A 17,357-nucleotide genomic window follows, 5' to 3' on the forward strand; every position below is an offset into this window, starting at 1 on the left:
CAAGCTCTGACAGCAGACAACAAAGACAAGGGCTCTTGCTGCACCCACGCAGGCCATGGCTGCAAGGCTGCGAGGTAAGGCCTCAGGGTGTCGAGGGAGACAATCTCGCCTCCCGGGCTGCCCTGCCTCCTGACCCTCCCACAGCTCCCTCACTGCACTGCACTGACCCTCACTGCACTGTGGGTACCACGGGGTCTGAGGCTGAGCTTCTGGGTGGAGCTGACCCATGTGGGCTCCAGGGGCACCCCCATGCCAGGACAGCGGCTGCCCGAATGCTCCTAGGGCACAGCGCTTCTCTCCAAGGGAATGATGGATGGTGGCAGTGGCTGCCAAAGCTTATTGCTGCTTTCGGACTGGCCCCCTTACCCACAGCTACACGGGGGAAGGAGACGTGCGGGATAGAGGAACTCTGTCCACACAGGGCCTCAGAGCCTGGGCCCGGCCTATTCCCACTGCTCTCCTCGGGGGCCATGCCACTCGGCGCTCCCTCCATCCCCTATCCCTTCTCTCTCCTTACCCGTTATCCACTCCCAGTCTGGATCCAGTTGGAGCGTTTCCTTTTGATCTCCATCTTTGTTTTTTTGTTTTTGTTTTTGTTTTTTTAGATTTTATTTCTTTTCAGAGAGAGGAGAAGGGAGGAAAAAAGAGAAGGAGAGAAACATCAAACATCCATGTGTGAGAGATAAACTGATCAGTTGCCTCTTGCTTTCCCCCAGCTAAGGACCTGGCCCGCAACCCAGACATGTTGCTCTGACAGGGAATCAAACCAGTGACATTTTGGTTTGCAGGCCAGTGCCCAATCCACTGAGCCACACCAGCCACGGCCATCTTTGTGTTCTTTAAATGCGTCTCAGTCTGGGGGGGCCTTGAGGGCAGGGTCATGTTTCTCTGTCAGTTTGGGCACATGAGAAGGGTGGGTGTTGGAGCCTAGCCAAGGCCTGGTCTTGGCTCTGAGCATCTGGTGTCCCAGGAGTGCCTCAGTAAGACCAGGAAGGCGCCTGGTGCGTGTCAGAGGGCCCTCTGGACAAACACCAGCTGGGGGTGGAGGACTCGGGTCAGGAGGCCACCTCCAGCCACCAGACCGTGACCTCAGCTGGGCCGCCCTGTGTTGCTCTCCGGATCTGACTCAGTCCCTTCCCAATGCTCCTGGGCGTCCATCCCCCGGGTCAGCCCCAGGAGGTCCACCGGATTCCACAGGCCCCACCCAAACAAAGGCCACCCTCCACCCCATACTGCTTGAACAACCAGGGGCTCTTCCAGGATTTGAGGGGCAAGCAGATGGCAACGGTCACCTGCTGGGACGCTTGCTCCACTGGCTCCATCCCTTCCCTCCTCATTCAACTTCTCCAGACTTGAGGTTTCTGTCTAGGTGTTGGTGTGGGCCCTGGTCAGGAGCCCCTGAGACAGATGTACCGCCACACCAGGCTGGGGACAAAGGGTAAATAAGGTGGCTCTTCCATGACAGTCACCCTCTTGGGAGTCTCCAGAATGCACCCTTAAAATCAGCACTCAACCCCTCAGCCAAAGGGATCTTTCCTTATAAATGTGAATCAGAACATGTCCGCCCCCGCTTCAACCCTCCAGGGGCTCCGATTTCACTCAAAGGAGCATGAAAGCTCTACTGGCCCTACACCACCTGGACCCTGTCCACTTCTCAAGCCTCACCTTCCCCTGCTGTCCCCCTCGTTCACTCCACTCCAGGCTGACCAGCCTTTTTGCCATTTCTCACACACATCGCGCCTGTGCCACCTCAGGGCCTTTGCACTGTCCATTCCTTCTAACCAGAATGCTCTTCCCTACACTTTTCCTCATTCAGAGCCCTTCCTGGAGCCCTTCCTGGATGACCTGATCTAAAAATAACACCTCTACATCTTTCAGCAGCTCTGTCCCCACCACTCTATGCTTCCTCTCAGCACTATCACTACCGGGATGCGTTTCTCTTTAATTCCTTGGTTACTGCCTGTCTCCCCCACGGAGATATGAGGACCTGGCTATGTCCTGAGGGCCCAGCACAAGGCCTGGCTTAGTGGGTGCTCAAGAGATATTGAATAAATGAATGACCTGGGGAGGGAAAGAGGCACCCACAGGAAAACCAAGGGCTGGTGGGTTGGCGAGAAGCAGGGGAGCAGTCCTTGTAGGGATACAGTGCGGGGTGCTGGTCCTTGGTTCCCAGGTCTCAAAGCGCATGGCAAAGGCTGGGGGCGGAGGACGGAGGGAAGGTAGCAAGGGGCTGCCAGTCATGCCATCCTAGGATACCCCCTCAGGCCCCACTCTGAAGGCCAGTAGGGACGTCAGGGAAGGAGGTACCACGATGTCCATTCTCTGGGTGTCCCTAGTCTGGAGGGGACAGGAAAGGGTGCTTGGAAAGTCCTTGAGGTCAGGCCTCTCCACTGAGCTCAGAGCCTGGGTTTCCAGAGCTGGGGCTGCTGCTGCTTGGCCCACAGCATCAGGCTCAGTGTGTTCCAAACCCAACGCCTCATCCTCCCTGCTTCTTGCTTTGGCTTCCCCAGTTCTGTCAACAACCTCTGCTCCTCTCGGGCGGGCAGGCTCAAGTGCCTGGCGATACCTCTGAGTGCGTGCCCTCCCTCTCAGCCAGACCCTCCAGACTTCTCCCTGTGTGGCGACAGGAGACAAGTGGTCCCCAGCCTGGTCCCTGCCCTCTCTCTCCCATAAGCAGCTGCTGAGGCAGTATTGCCTCGATTGGCCCCAACAGCCTCAGCTCCTGTAGCCAACTCCTCCAAGGGGCCAGGGGAGGAGGGGTGGGGAAGAAGGGTCTTGCCTAATTCTGATCCTATTTTGTTCGAGAGAAACTGGTTTGTGATGGTAAGTGTGTGGACTCTGGAGGCAGACAGACTTCGGTCGTCTCACTTTCTTCTTAATTGTATGACCTTAGTGAAGCTACTTAACTTTTCCAAGTCTCAGTTTTCCCATCTGTCAGATGGAGATAACTATGCGTATCTCACCAGGTTGCTTGGGGATTCTTTGGGAAAGCATCTAGTAAGCGCCTAGGGAAATCTGAAGTACCGTTGATGCTTAATAAATGGGATGCCCATCCCTTCCCTTTCAACCTTAACTCCCCTGCTCAAGAACTTGGTGTGGTTCCCTCTTTCCTACCGTGTCTAACCTAAACTCCTCTACTTGGCTCTCAGCGGTCTCCAATGTCTGGTCTGACCTTCCCAATTCAGCCTTCACTCCCAGTGTTGCCCACACTCTTGCTCTACTCTTGTGTCCCCAGTGAGCATACCATGGCCATTCTCCAGCTGCGTCTTCTGTCCACACTGCTGCTCTTGCCCCCTCTGCCTATCTTATTTGTCTTGCAAGGCCCTCTTCTCCAGGAAGTCCCCCTGAACTACTCCTGCACCGACCATTCTGTCTCCTCAAACACCCCGCCGCTCACTTGGCCTGGCATCATAGTTGTGCTGTTGGAGTGGGTGGATATTCCATGTCTGTGGATGTTACCTGCCCACCCAGGCTGGCAACTGTTTCCAAGCTGGCAGAGAACCCTTCCTGGACCTCCTCAGAGCTTGCTACAGTGCTAAAAATATTGCAGGTGCTTTTGATTTGTTACAAAGCAATACATAAGGCAAATCAGAATAAGGCAAACCGAGACCTTGGGAGGGATCCTGGCGTAAGTGAAGGTGCTGAGCCTCTGGACTGGGGCAGGAAGTAGGCTGGGTGTTACCTCTTCATCCTCACCACTCTGGGAGGGAGGATTAGCCCCAGATGGGAAGGCTGAGGTTCAAAAAGGTCTAGGGAGCCAGCCGGGGTCACCTGACTAGACATTGACAGGGACAGGACTTGACCCGAGGCCGAGGAGGTGTGTCAGGGAGGGGAGGCTGAAATGAGCGTGCAGAGGGAAAGCAGGCAGATGGGCTGGCGGAGGTGAGGGGCCATGGGAAGGCTCTGCGTCGCCTGTTGGAAGAGGCGGGAGAAGGATCTGAACTGCCTGACGGGCTAGAGCAGGACAGAGCAAGACCCTGCTGCAGAGCTGGGTGCAGCCCCAGGATTCTCCCTGCCAGAGAAAGTCACAGCACGTCTCCTGGTCTATACCAGGTCATGTGTCACCTCCTGTTCCCAGGGATGAGGGACAGAGCGGCGGAGAAGACAGAGTCTTCTGCCCCCTCCCTCAGAGGCAGGGATGTCAGAGAGTCTGAGAGCGATGTCACCGCTGACCTCAGGTTTCTCATCCATCTTCCCCAAAGTGGTTTCTTTAGTCACTTGTCTGTGGATTGCCCCAAGCCCTCATACCAAAGTCCCTCCTGCCGTTGCGTCAGCACCGTCCCTGGCGTGGCCTCACCTACCCCCGGCTCTCCCTGGGTGCCAGTCTCAACTTCTCGGGTTGCCAGGAGTTGACACAGAGACCCTCACAGTTCCCCGGCCCCACACTGGCCAGGCCCTCCATGCGGGCAGCCAGGCCCAGCTGGAATAACACAGCTTCCCTCCCTCCCACGGGCACTGGGCTATTTACAGCTCACCAGGGCCTTCACACCCATGAGCTCATTGAACCTTCCCCACCCGCCCTGGGAACCCAGCAGGGCAGGCGCCATTACCCCCATTTTGCAGATGGAGACGCTGAGGCTAAATGCCTCGCCTGGTGAATTCCCCTAAGCCTGGCCTCCCATCTCCTTAGTCTGAGGCTCTTCTCAATTCTTCCAGGAGGGTGGTCCAAACACCCCTAAAGGTGAAGTGAGGGAGCTTCGGGCCAGGGCCAGGCAGGTGGAGGGATAGGCTCTGATGGGCGAGACCGTCCCAGGCACTGGAAGGAGCCTCCACCGCAGCAGGCTGAGAGGGCAGGAGTGGAGGGATGTTTCATGGCCTCAGCCACTGGCAGGGGCATTTTCAGGGTGCACTTGGGGGCAGGCAGGGCAAGCTGGCTGGGAGTATGACTGGGGTGTTGAACCCCCCAGACCATGACAGGGGAGAGGTGAGACCCCAGCCTCAGGGCTCCTTCCGGGGCAACCAGACTCCGGTGGCTGCACGCTGGCTGCAGCTGGAGGGACGCAAGGTAAACACCAGCCTCTGCTTAGTGAACCTCCTAACCACTTCCTCTGCCCTGTGGACAGAGTCCAGCCCAAGCCCTCCCTTGTCTCTTTGCATCCCGGCCTTCCCACCTGTCCTCACCTCCTATATCTGTTCCATCCCTAAGTCCACCCTCCAGGACGCACCGTCCCTCCCAGTCCACATCAAGTCCCCACAGGTCCTTCCAGAAGCTTTTGTTGATTCTTCCTCAGCCTCCGGCTATGACTCTTCTCCCTGTCCAGAGAGCCGTGGTTTGAATTCTCCTTGTTCTTCCTGTCAGAGCCGGGGTGCTGGGGGGCTCTGACTCCCTGCTAAAACGGGGAGTCTAGGAACACCGGGACCGTGTCTCCCAGGAACTCGTGCAGGCTTCTCTCTTCCAGCTCCACCTCCTTCAGCCCAGGCGGCCTCCGCCCACAGGGGGCGCCCAAACAGTGTTGTTGAGTCCAGGCTCCCTCCCTGCTGCCTGCACTGGCCGAGGTGCGAATTACCTGCAGCCACAGGGACCTGGGTGAGACGTTCCAGTCGCCTCCGGAGCTCTGGCTTACTTTTCAATTGACCTTGTGACTAAAGGGAGGGAAGAATTTTCCAATAGAGAGGCCTCTCATTTGGGGTAGTAGATGTGGGACTAGATAACAACTTCTAAAGAAGACTCCTGGACCTTCCGGGCTTGGGGAGGGTGAAGGGCTTGAGGTGCCCACACGGCCCACAGTGAACCCAGATGCCTTCCTTCGCCCTGCCCTGAAAGCCCCCGGGCTAGTGGGCAGAGGCCCCAACCAAGCAACCCCTATGTCCTTCCTCAAGCCTCTCGGAAAGAGTGGTGAGTCAGTTGCGGCCATGAACTCATCCTAGGCAGTAAAAATAGGAAAACAAACAGGCCTCTCCTCCAGGCAGGAGGAGAGGGTAAGGGTAAGGGGGAAATGGGTTTTTCCCCGCTGGGCAGAAAGGACAGCCATCTTTTGAAGTTTTCAAGAGTGAGGCAGGCGTCCTCATGGCCCCTAGAAACTCAACCACATCAAAGCCACCTATGAAAGGTGGTTTGAGGGGCATGCTGTCTCACACACAGTCACCGTCACACACAGTGACACAACCGAGTCCCCGAGGGACACACAGTGACACATACAGTTGAGGACACAACACTTAGCTACATACACACCATGTGAAGCCAGCAAGCCACCAGGCAGTCACACAGATAAGCACATTCACACGGCCAAACTCGCAGGTGCACTCGGAGACAGCAGCTCGGAGTCCGCAGTCCCATACATCCATGACCGCCGTCTCCACCCAACATGCACAGAGATCACATGGAGCAACGCACAGCCACACAGGTACCACGTGCACAGACCCAACACCCAGCCACTCTCAGAATCAGTCTCTGAGAACCACGCACAAGCAAGGCCCCATTTCTACACACGTAGTCACACACACACACAGCCACACTGACAGTCACACGTAGCCCACAGCCACGCAGCTCCCACACAATGCACGGAGCCACACTCAAACCATTAAGTGTGACACACATAGGGCCTCAGTTATACACTGGTCACGTGCTCACAGTCACAAAGGCAACACCCCCATATTATGGACACCATCGCGGAGACCTATTCTGTTCTTAGAACGCTGGGGCTGAGACCTGCTGGGAATTGGGAATTGGCCCCTGGGGAGGAAATGGGGAGGTGTCTCATTCACGGCTGCCAGCTTAACTCCCTCCTCCTCTTGGCTGGCTGCACCTCCAGGGCCATTCTCTGTTCTGAACGCCCACTGTTTGGCGTTTTCCAGGCTTTGCTGAGTCTCCACACCCCTGCCACTGAAGGGAGGAGCATGTTGCCTTGGAGACAACTGAGTCCAATCAACATTAAGCACCATCCATTTATTCAGTATGCCATCATTTTTGCCCCTGCGTGCCAGGTGCTATGCTAGATGCCGGTGAATAGAGAGGTTATTCTAAATCAGACCCAATTTTTCCACCAGCGCAATGGCTGTTTCCAAATGTGTGCCTGTGTAATCCTCCATGGATCTAGCCACAGCCACCAACTTGTTCCCATACCTTGGCCTTGGGGAAGCTCCCCAGCAGGTGCAAGATTCTTCAATCTCATTTTTTTCCCCCCAGTGGAAATTTTAGGAGGGTGAATGGTTCTCATGAAGTGATAGCACCCCTGAAGGAGGCTTGGGAAAGCCTTCCACGTGTAGTTCCCTGCTGCTTCTCTGGGGGACTGAGCCTTGACAGGCAGCAGGGGTTGAAAACCTCCCCGGCCTAGGGACCAGAGAGCCAAGCCTTCGTCCAGCTCCAGCATGCCACCTCGAGCCAGTCACGTTCTCTCTGGGGCTCTGCTTCTCCACAAGGACCAGGGAACCGGGCCAAATCGGTTTCTCACAGGGGTGCTAATCAACATGCAGGTTTCCAGGCCCACTCCAGACCTACTCGATTCCAGAATTTGAGACCTGCTGGCTCTGGATACGTTGGAGGCGCTTCCCAGCTCTAATAAGGACCATGAAACTTTGAGGAACAGCAGTGCTGGGGCTGAGGGCTGCTCCGGGGACCCAGCCCAGCCTGGGCGGCCTGGAATGCAGGAATGGCGGCCTCCCTCCACGAGGTGCTGCATCATCTGCCTGGTTTAGAGGCTTGGGCTTGTGGTTAGAACAGGTGATGGCCAAATCAGAACTTTCAGGCCCAGTCCTTGGCTGACGCTAGGCTTCCAGGATGGGCTGGGCTGTTTGGGGACTCTCGGCACCTTTTCTGCGGCTAATTATGCTCAGGTTCTCCAGGGTGGGCAGGAGAAAATGGGAAAAGTCATGGGACAGTTTTGAGTTTCTAGGGACTCTGGCGGCTCTGTTTTCTTTGAACCCAGTTTTCCTCCGTTTAGTCAATCTGCTTCCTGGTTTTTGCTTAGCTCCTTTCCTGATGCTTATGGAATTGAGTCATTTACTGTCTGAACTGGATGGATATTAGTGGATACTTATCCCAACCACATACATCATCAAAAAAGCTTCATCATTACCTGTCGGTGCCCAAAACAGGTGGAGGATGCACTGCTTTGGCAAAGCCCCATTAAACATGTCTTCCTTCTGTCAAACCCAAACCTACATCTCTCTGATTGCCATTTGGGTCTTGGCATTCTGGCTTCAAAAGTCTCACAGAATTCATCTGAAGCACCGTCACACTTTTGCCGTCAGTTCTCACATCCCCACAAAGAATTAAGGCCAGAACGGGAACCCTGCTTTCCACGGGGCCAGTGGCGTTGATTCTCTCCAGGCCTTGACTCCTGTCGCCACACGGGGCTTCACTCAGACTGCCCTCCCACACACGGCCAGGGACCCTGCCAGGGCCATGCGACAGCCAGTTACTGACAGCTCCGTTCCTTTCTCCTCCATCCCCTGTTCAGAGACAGTTGGGTTGCTCTGGAAAAACCCCAGAGAACCTCAGAGCCAGGAGGCTGGGGTTCCAATCCCAGCTCTGCCCTTTACTGGTTGTGCAATACTGATTGGGCAAGGCCCGGAGCTGTCTGACCATTGGTTTCTTCATCCGCGAAATGGGGACAGCAATACCTGCCCCACCTGACCGGGAGGTGAGGATTAGCTGAGATCCTCAGTGTGAAAGTATTCCACATGTCGCTGAGGGGCCGGACCCTCGCGAGCATCCCTGTACTTAGAAGGAGCTGACGGTGGCTTCAGGAGAAGCTGGAGAATGAAGGCTGCCCTGAGCACACCCGCATGCAGGGAACCGGGAGGATGAGGGGCTGCGGAAGGCAGGGTCTTTGCGCAGCAGCAGGCTTCTGTCCTGGGAGTGACACCTCCAGCTGTCACTCAGTCATCTTCAAATAAAAGCTCTGGTACCCCCCAGGGAGATTAAGTGATGGGGACCGGCACATTCCTCGTGGGTGAGACGAAGGAGCCAACAAAAAGAGGAAGGGAAGCTAACATAAATGAAACTTTGCACCAGTCATTTGGAGCACTGAATCTACACAACCTTGGGAGGTTGGGCTATTACTGAGTCCATCACACAGATGAGGAAACTGAGGCATGGGGAAGTTTTATTTGCCCAAGTCAGCAAGGTGTGGAGGCAGGATTGAAATTCAGATCTGCCTCCCCCCGACCCCGCCCCTTTGGTGCGCTTCTCCTGGCACCTGGTTGCGCTGGGCTGGGCGAAGGGCCAGGATGCAGGAAGACACGCCCACTTACAGCCTCTCATCCCTGAGGAGCAGCAGGAGGGGCGGGAGGGAGATGGGACCCTCTGATAGGAGCCTACCTCCTGACTGTCACCGTACGGCCTCCTCTATCACACCTGTCCCTGGGGCTTCTCATAGAAGTAAACAGTGGTACACCATTTCCCTCACCCTCATTCATTCATGCAGTGTCTGGCCCTGCGCTGGGCGCTGTGTTCACCAAGGCAAAAGACCCCCCTCCCTGCCTTCGTGTAGTAAATGCACCCGGGAGCACCTGAGGGGCCGATTCCATGCGCCAGAGAAAACCGGAGGAGGGGTTACAGTCCCAGACAAGGGCGTCAGGGGAGGGTGTCTTAGAATCAAAGATGTATCCAGTTGGGGAAGCAAGAATCCTTTCTACAGTCTTATCCCATTCAGCTGAAGTTCTTCAACAGGTGAAAGTAAACAGATACAGGCGATAAAACAATAGGGAAAAGCAGGGAAGTGAGGAAGCTGGGGTAGCGAGGTGCGGGGGCCATTATGATCCAGGAGGGCCGCTCCGGGGGCCAGGGGGTTCCCGGGGAACAGGCAGAGTCTTTTTTCTTGACCTAGGCATCTAGTTTACAAAGTTTCTTCACTCTGTGTGTATTCATTTTAACTTACTCTTCTTTATACATTCTCCCCACAGTTTTAATACACAGAAATTGCCAAATTCACTATTGGGTGGGACCTAGGCTGATCTCCCACAGTGCCCTGCACAGACCCTGGACCTAGCAGGTGCTGAAAAGGAGAGTGTTGAATGGGGTGAGTCTTAAAGGGGCTGGAAGTGGAGTGCATGGTCCCGCCAGACGGGAGCGTGCGGCCTCAGGTTTAGAGACAAGAGTCCACTTACTTGATCAAGTTACTGAGGAGAGGATTAGAGGCCTCTTTCCCATGACTCTCTGGGTACCTGAGGGTTAGTGATTCCCCACATGGAGCCCCAGTTTCCAGAATTAGTTTTCCCTTCCCTCGCCAAGCACCAACTATAGATTAGTACAAAGGCACTGAGGCACAGGCCTCATTGGATAGCCAGCTCTATATACACAGCACTTCCTGACTCGGGTCTCAGTGTCTTTATCTATAAAATGGGGCTAATAACGCACCTACTTCACAAGTTACTTTGAGGCCCCAATTAAGCTATACATGTGAAAAATGCTTTAGGGAATAACATGTATGTTATATACTTATAAATGTCATGTTACCTAGTCTTCCTACCTCCCCCCTGTCCCCCACTCCGCTGCTGTTTTGCAAGATCTCAGAAGAAAGCCTTACTCTGATTTAGAAAGTCCCAAACCCTCAGGTCCTCTGGACTTGCGATCTCCTAGGCCTGAACTCCAGGGTGATTCCAGGAGCAAGTTCCCCAAGCTGGAGGAAGCCCAGCTGGGGAGGTGGCATTCCAGGCTGCATGTCAGAGGGTGAGTCAGGGCTAGGGCAGCGCTCCACGCTCCCCTTCTCCTGGCTCTTGGCTCAGGGCCCAGGCTGGGTTAGTCTGATTTGCATAAATCTGCATATATGCAAGTTTCACCTGTGCACTCTGGCAGGGACCCCGGAGAGACACCTGTGCAGGGGCACCCAAGGGAAAGGAGAGTGGCTGGCTGCCTGCTGGAGCACCCAAACCTAGAATCTCGGTCCGCCCGTCAATGCCTGAATCTTTGAACCAAACACATGGCTTCTTCCCCAGGCTCTTGTGGTTTCCCTGGCCAGGAACTTCAGAGTCATTCTTGCCTCTACCCTTTTCCGGTACAGTCACCAAGCTCAGTAGTTTGTCTTTGGGCCACCCTTCTCATGCTTCCTCTCCTTTCCATTGCCTCTGCCACCAACCCACTGGGCCTTCCCTCCTCATTCACACTTGACCTATTTGCAACAGCCTCCGACCTGGGCTCTCTGCCACTGGGCCTTTGCCCTGCCAGCCCCGTGGTCCCAAGGTGCTCCCGGGAAGCCCCTCAGCTCCCACCAGCTCCCGTCCTAGCCCTCCCATTGCCCCTGGGCCCCATCCTAGGCTTTTGGTGGCATTTGAGACCCTCCCCAGTGTGGAACCTCCTGACTTGGTCTCAGCTCTTTCTCCACTTTCTTATCCTCCAACCAAGTGGGTCTAGACACCCTGCACACACATTTTCTGTGCCTCAGTCTCCTCATCTGTAAACAGGGGGTGACAGGACTCTTTTGCAGGGTTTTGTTTTGTTTCGTTTTTGGACAATTCCAATGAGGCAATGTGTGTGGGGCACAGTACACAAGCCCACAGTAACTATTAGCCATTATCGACATCATTGCTTCTCCTACGCCCATTCTACGTAGGGCGTTCATCTCCCGGGGTCCCCGTCCCCCTTCCGCTCACCCTCTGCCCTTGTTGAGTGGTGCTTTGCCAGGTAAGACAACACTGTGGTAGTTAAGAGGACAAGCCTACCTGGGTTCCAATTCTAGCCTTTAGGCAAGTCTCTCAATCTTTTTATACCTCTATTTCCTCATCTGTAAAGTAGGGATAATATACTTACCTCATAGAATTCATGTGATAAATGAAATGATGCATGTAAGAGCTTAGCATAGTGCTCCAGAAGGCTCCTCAGAGGTACCTAGGAACAGTACCTCCATATGGTTCCTTCTGTGCTAGGACAGCCAGAGAACCCTCGCCCGCCCGGCAGGCACCCCACCCGACCCGCATTTCCTGTGGACAGCAGCTGAGGCAGCCAATGCCCCCTATGGGTTGGTTGGTGGTTGGAGCTGAGCTTCCTCCTTCCCACTGGTTCTAGGGCACATCCCTCCAGAATTTGGGCTGGGGTAGAGCCATCATCCCCAGAGCTTGGGAACCATCCCTCCACCACTGTTGGGCCTAGACACTCGCTTGCAGGTCAGCTCAGCGGCTGAGAGCTGTCTTCGGGGGAGGAGAGAGGGCTGACTGGTTTGAGAAGATGGAAATGAGTAACTCAGCTCAGCCCAGCTCCCTTCGGAGGCCACCGGAGCAAAGCCCCCCACCTCACCCAGCAAGTGCAAACTCTCCCCCCTTTCCTGTCCGCTTCAGTGTCCTCCAGCCTCTTCAGGCAGCAGCTGATGACTCTCTCGTGTGTGATCCTTTTCCAGCGTGTGTGGGAATTAATGAGGGTGACTGACGACCGGTGACAGAGGGTAGATGTAAGCGGAAGAGGTGCGCTAGCCACCGTCCGCCCCTCACACTGCCCAACAGCCAGAGGGGCCCAGGCCCCACCTCCCGCCGTAGCGCCCACGCCCCCCACAGCGGAGCCGCGTGGGGAGGACATTTCCTAGAGCCGGAGCCGGGCGGAGCGGGGGTGGGACCGCGGTGCCGCTCACCCCTCCCTGCGTCCCCTCCCCCACATCGGTCCTGACAGCGGGAGCCCAGCGCGGCGGCGGGTACACCCAGGGAAAGCCAGCGGGCTCTCTCCCACCCCCACCCCGTACCTGTGACTATTTTTCTCACTTTGGAGATAAGCGGGTAAGGGTGCGGGTGTGTCTGCGGCACCCACGTGGCTGGCCCACTCTCCTCCCCGAGGCGAGATTCCCCTCGTTCTTCCAGGCCCAGCCCAGCAGCGACAAGGCTGTTCCCTTTTCCCTGACTCCACAGCCCAGATTAGGATGCGGGGACCGTACCTACCTTTTTCTTATTAAAATAAAACAAAACAGGATTAAAAAGTCCGGACCTCCGAAGGGTCGAGGAGTCAGAAAGTGAAACCAATAACCCGGTCCTATAGACTTTCCGCGAACCGAGGGACTCCAGAGGGGCGGGCGTGAGTAAATGCGCGTGTGGACCTGCATAGTGGGTGTGTGCTGTACGTCGTGTATGCGTGATGTGCTGTGTACTTGCTCTGGGGTGTCGTGGGGTCGCCTGTGGAGCGCGTGCTGGCTGCTGGGTTATGAGACCAAGGACTCGTGTCCGTGGGTTGCGGTGTGCGTGTGTTCCTTACTATGCTGTGTGTGCCCGTGCGCGCGCCCGCCTCGTTGGTGCCGCTAGGTGAACATTCTCGCTCCCGCTACGTCCTACCCCCGGCTTCCGCCCGGGACCGGGCCACGGAGACCGCGGCCCAACGCCCTAGTTTCGGCGCCAGGGTCTGCGAAACCTGGCGGAGCTGCCTTCGTTCGGGGCGCGGCGAATTCGTTGCAGCCGGGCTGCCCTCGGGGCCTCCCGCCAGCACTCCGCGTTCCTCCCACCCCGCCCCACCCCTTCCCGGGGGGTCTGACTCGCGGTCCCCGAGGTCTGTCTGCCCGGCTCAAGGCGCGACTCCGCCCCCGGTGCTCCAGGTCCACTGCCCCGACATCGGCCCAGGAGTCCCGCTCGCGGGGTGGGGGCCCTGCGCCCACGCGCCCGCCACCCCGGACCTTTCCTGGCTCCCGCGCTCGGGCAAGTCCCTCTCCCTCGAGCAGGGCAGCGCCTTCATCGCACTTTCCAAACCAACCCCCCCTCTTTTCTTTAACCATTTTCTTTTGGGAGGGGGTGTACTTGATCGCAGAGTGGGGCATAGTTTCGTTTCGTCTTGACCGCGTTTGGTGAAAACACCCCCCCCCACACACACACACTTTAAACGTCCCAAACAGTCCCATATTGAAGACTCGCTAGAGCGGAGGCTGGAATTTGGAGACGAAGGAAAGACGACCCGGGAAGTGTAGCTGAAGACGGTGCCCGAGACCCTTGTGGGGAGCCCTCCCACCCAGCGGTGCCGGGGTCTTTGGGGGTGCTGACCCCACGGACTCTCCCTTCCTCCTCCCCTGGAGAGTCGCCAGGGACCGGCGCCCACTGCGGAGCAAGCTCTCGGGGGAGTGTGGACGTGAGCGCTAAGAAAGCGCAGGCCGGGCTTGCGGTGACCTCAGTACCCAGCCCGCAGTCCCGTGTGCGCCAGCGCTCATTTAACTGCTCCATCAGAAAGGAGAAAACAGACGCGATAATTCAAAATTTAAGGAAAAGTGGAATCGGAAGCGGGTGGGGACACGCAGGCCTCTACAGGCTGCCCCTTCCCTGGGCCTCGCCGAAAGTGGGGGCTTTAACCACAGCGCGCCCGGCCGGAGCGAAGAGAAGACTCCTTCCCTTCCACCCCCAAACCAAATTATTCACCAAGTTTCCCCAAACCGAGTTACTCCGAAAGGCCCGCCAAATCGGGCTTAAATTCCACTGAGAACAGGCAAAACTAAGCTCAGATTTCGTTTGGCGTCTGTGGGTGGCTTGGAGAAGAAAGGGCGCGGATAAGCCCGCCGTGGCCGCCGAGCGCTGGGACAGGGGTCGCGGCGGAGTCTCTGTTCACCTGGGGAATCCCTACAGGTGCCACGTGGGTAGCTGGCACAGCTGACGGACCTCGGCGCCCGGCTCCAGGAGTGGACGCCGAGCGTTTGCTCAGGAGCGTGCGGGCCGCGCGGTGCCGGTACCGAGCCCTGGGGCCGCGCGGCGAACCCCGCGCACCCACCACATGTATAGGGGACCAGAAGGGGCCCTGGTTCGGACGTAGTTCCCCGCTTCAAGAGAGAATTCGAGCTTGGGGGTGACTTCAAGCAAGGCATGCCATCCCACCGCTGCGGATGCTTATTCTGCCGGGTGGGATTGTATTTGCCTGGCGACCCGGAAAGAACATGGAAACCACCGTGCACCACGCGGATCTCTCAGGTCCAGTCGCCGCTCCCAGGTGACTCCCAAGACCGCGGAGGCGCGGTGTCTCCCACTGAGGACTCCGCTGTCGACTCCTGGGGCCTCACTTCAGTGCTGGGGTTCTCCAAGCGAGGTCCCTTGGCTAACAGAGAGGACCTGCAGGAGAAAGCTGGGAGAGCCGCTTCTGGCTTTGTGATGAGCCAGAGGCTGAGATAGTGAGTGTAACCATAAAAAGAGTTCGTTTTGTTTCTCCTTCCTCCCCCTCCTTCTCGGTTTCATTAGGTTTGGGGATTTTCATTTTTGCCATTCATTCTAAAGCAAATGGCAAAAACTCGGAGTTCTTAAGTATGGCTCCCTCCTTTTGTACCCTTTAGAGAAAATGAGTCTCAGAAATGGGACATGGCTGACCCAATGACCTGGTCTGTCACCGCCAGCAAATCGGAGATTGAGCTGGAACGGGAACCCAGGCCTCAGGCCTCTCAGGCCGGCCCTCCCTCCCCTCTGATCAAACACACATTTGCAGTCCTTAATCCCCCGCCCTGTCCCTTCCACCTTTCCTGACTCCACCCCCGCCCCTTCCCCAGGTTGGTGAGATGTGGCACTTGTCAGAGGGGACTCCTCCCTTGGGAGGTTTCCCAATCAGGTACCCTCCCCACCCCCAGCCCTTCATCCTCCAGCGTTTGGAAGAGGGAGCCCTGGAAAGGGAGGTGATGCTGGAGAGAGAAGTTTCCTCATTTGTAAACCGGAGATAATAATAGTACCGACTTCACGGGGTTTTTTGTGTGTGTGGGAAAACGTACAAGGATTGGAAGTTGTGTTTCATAAATTCAAAAGGGCTGCAGGGCATCTCCTACTGCTAAGTGGGGGAGAGGGTCCTGCAGGAGGTTAGCAAAGGCCCCTGAGAATTTAAGGAGGCTCCCACTGTGGGTCTCCGGGCTTCGGGGGTTGCCCAGGACATGGGCCTGCTGGAAAGCCCACCCTGCCCTTTCTTGCTGGGTCCAGCAAGAGAGAGCCCTGGGTGCACGGCCCCAGGAGGAAGTGCGCTTCTATTCGCCCTTTCCATTCCACCTCAACAGCCCCTCCTTTGTGAAACTTCCCTGACAGCAGACCCTACTGCAAAGAGCATTGTCTCCCTTGGGTACACCCTCAGATGCTGTCCTTGGAACCCACATGACTCCAGTCTCTGTTGCGTGGCTGCCTCCCTCCAGAGGAAGATAATGGTGGCAGAAAAGAAGCTTTGAAAGAATAAATCCTTGTAAGTTCATAGCCCCAGTTATAAGGAGGTGGTGGAACAGCAGAGTTGGTAAGAAAAGGGGAAAGGTTGTCCTATGTGGAAATAGCATTTTTCAACGGAGCGAACCTTGCATACCCTGTTGAATAGATTCGGTTCTCCAGCGACCCAAAGGAAGGGAGCCCACGCAGCTTCTTTTCCCTGAAGCTCTAAGACTTCAGGGTAGACAACTTAAAGCCAGGTGCCACAGACATGTTTTCTTGGAGAAACTCCTCCCAGTCCATTCTAGCGGCGAGTCCAGATTGAGAGAGACTTGCTCTTCCTACCACTCTCCAGGGACACCTGCCTGAGGGGTTCAGCCACCGTGCACACCTCTTTGAGCTTTCTGTCTCTCAAAGGAGACCTGCGCCTGGCCGCCCCCAGTGCCTTCTCGTACTCTCCTAAACTTCCCTCTTTCTCTGACTGTTGTGTTCCCCTGCCCAATCCTAAGATTGCTGGCTTCACTCCGAGCCCTGATAATGAGAGTGCATGTGAATATGTGGGTTTGAGTTGCATACTCAGGTGAGAGGTGTGTATATGGATATGGTGAGGACTGGTGGGTTTGCGGGTGTACCCGTCTCTCGCATAATATGATGTAGCTTAGATGTGTGTGGACATATATCTCTCATAGGGTGGGTACACATACCTATGTGTTTATATGCTTGAATTTTCTGTATTTTCAAGTGCATATACCAGCAATTTGACATGTATAGTCACGGATCTGTGTAAGAGACAAGTATAGTGCTTTTATTCAGTGATATTACTACTCATCTTTGGGTATACATCACAGCCTATACTCTGTATTTGTAGATCCACAAAAGAAACTGTCACCTGTTTTATTGGTATATGCGAGTGCATATGTTGTATTTGGATGGAGTCTCTGTGAAGTTGTGTACATGCAGTTATAGATGCTTGCGCACGTGGACACCTGTCCACCAAGGTCTTGGGCACTAACATTTAGAGGCAGGTCCTGCACACAGACTGAAAATGCGGCCACCGAGCCGGGCCTACTGTATTTCCTACGCCCTCCGAGGAGCGATCAAACTGGACTAGCCTCCCACTCCCGGATTTTGTCCCAGTTCGTAAACGGCTTCAGCCGGACGCGGCGCCAGAGGAAAGGCAGGACGTCACAGGGGCGTAAGCCCAGTCTGCGGATCCCTCCAGCGGCCTCAAGGGCCAGCAGAAGCTGCGGTGTCGCAACCGAACGGGGCCACTGCCGGAAGCGGAAGCCAGGATTGGGGTGGGGGAGTGGTGAGGTACCGTCGCTGCGGTCGCGGCTGGCATGGCCCTGGGCACCCCGCGGGGGCGT

This window comes from Pteronotus mesoamericanus, unplaced genomic scaffold (assembly GCF_021234165.1).
Source record: "Pteronotus mesoamericanus isolate MK-2021 breed Mesoamerican mustached bat unplaced genomic scaffold, CSHL_Meso_final contig_84, whole genome shotgun sequence".
Lineage (NCBI taxonomy): Eukaryota > Metazoa > Chordata > Mammalia > Chiroptera > Mormoopidae > Pteronotus > Pteronotus mesoamericanus.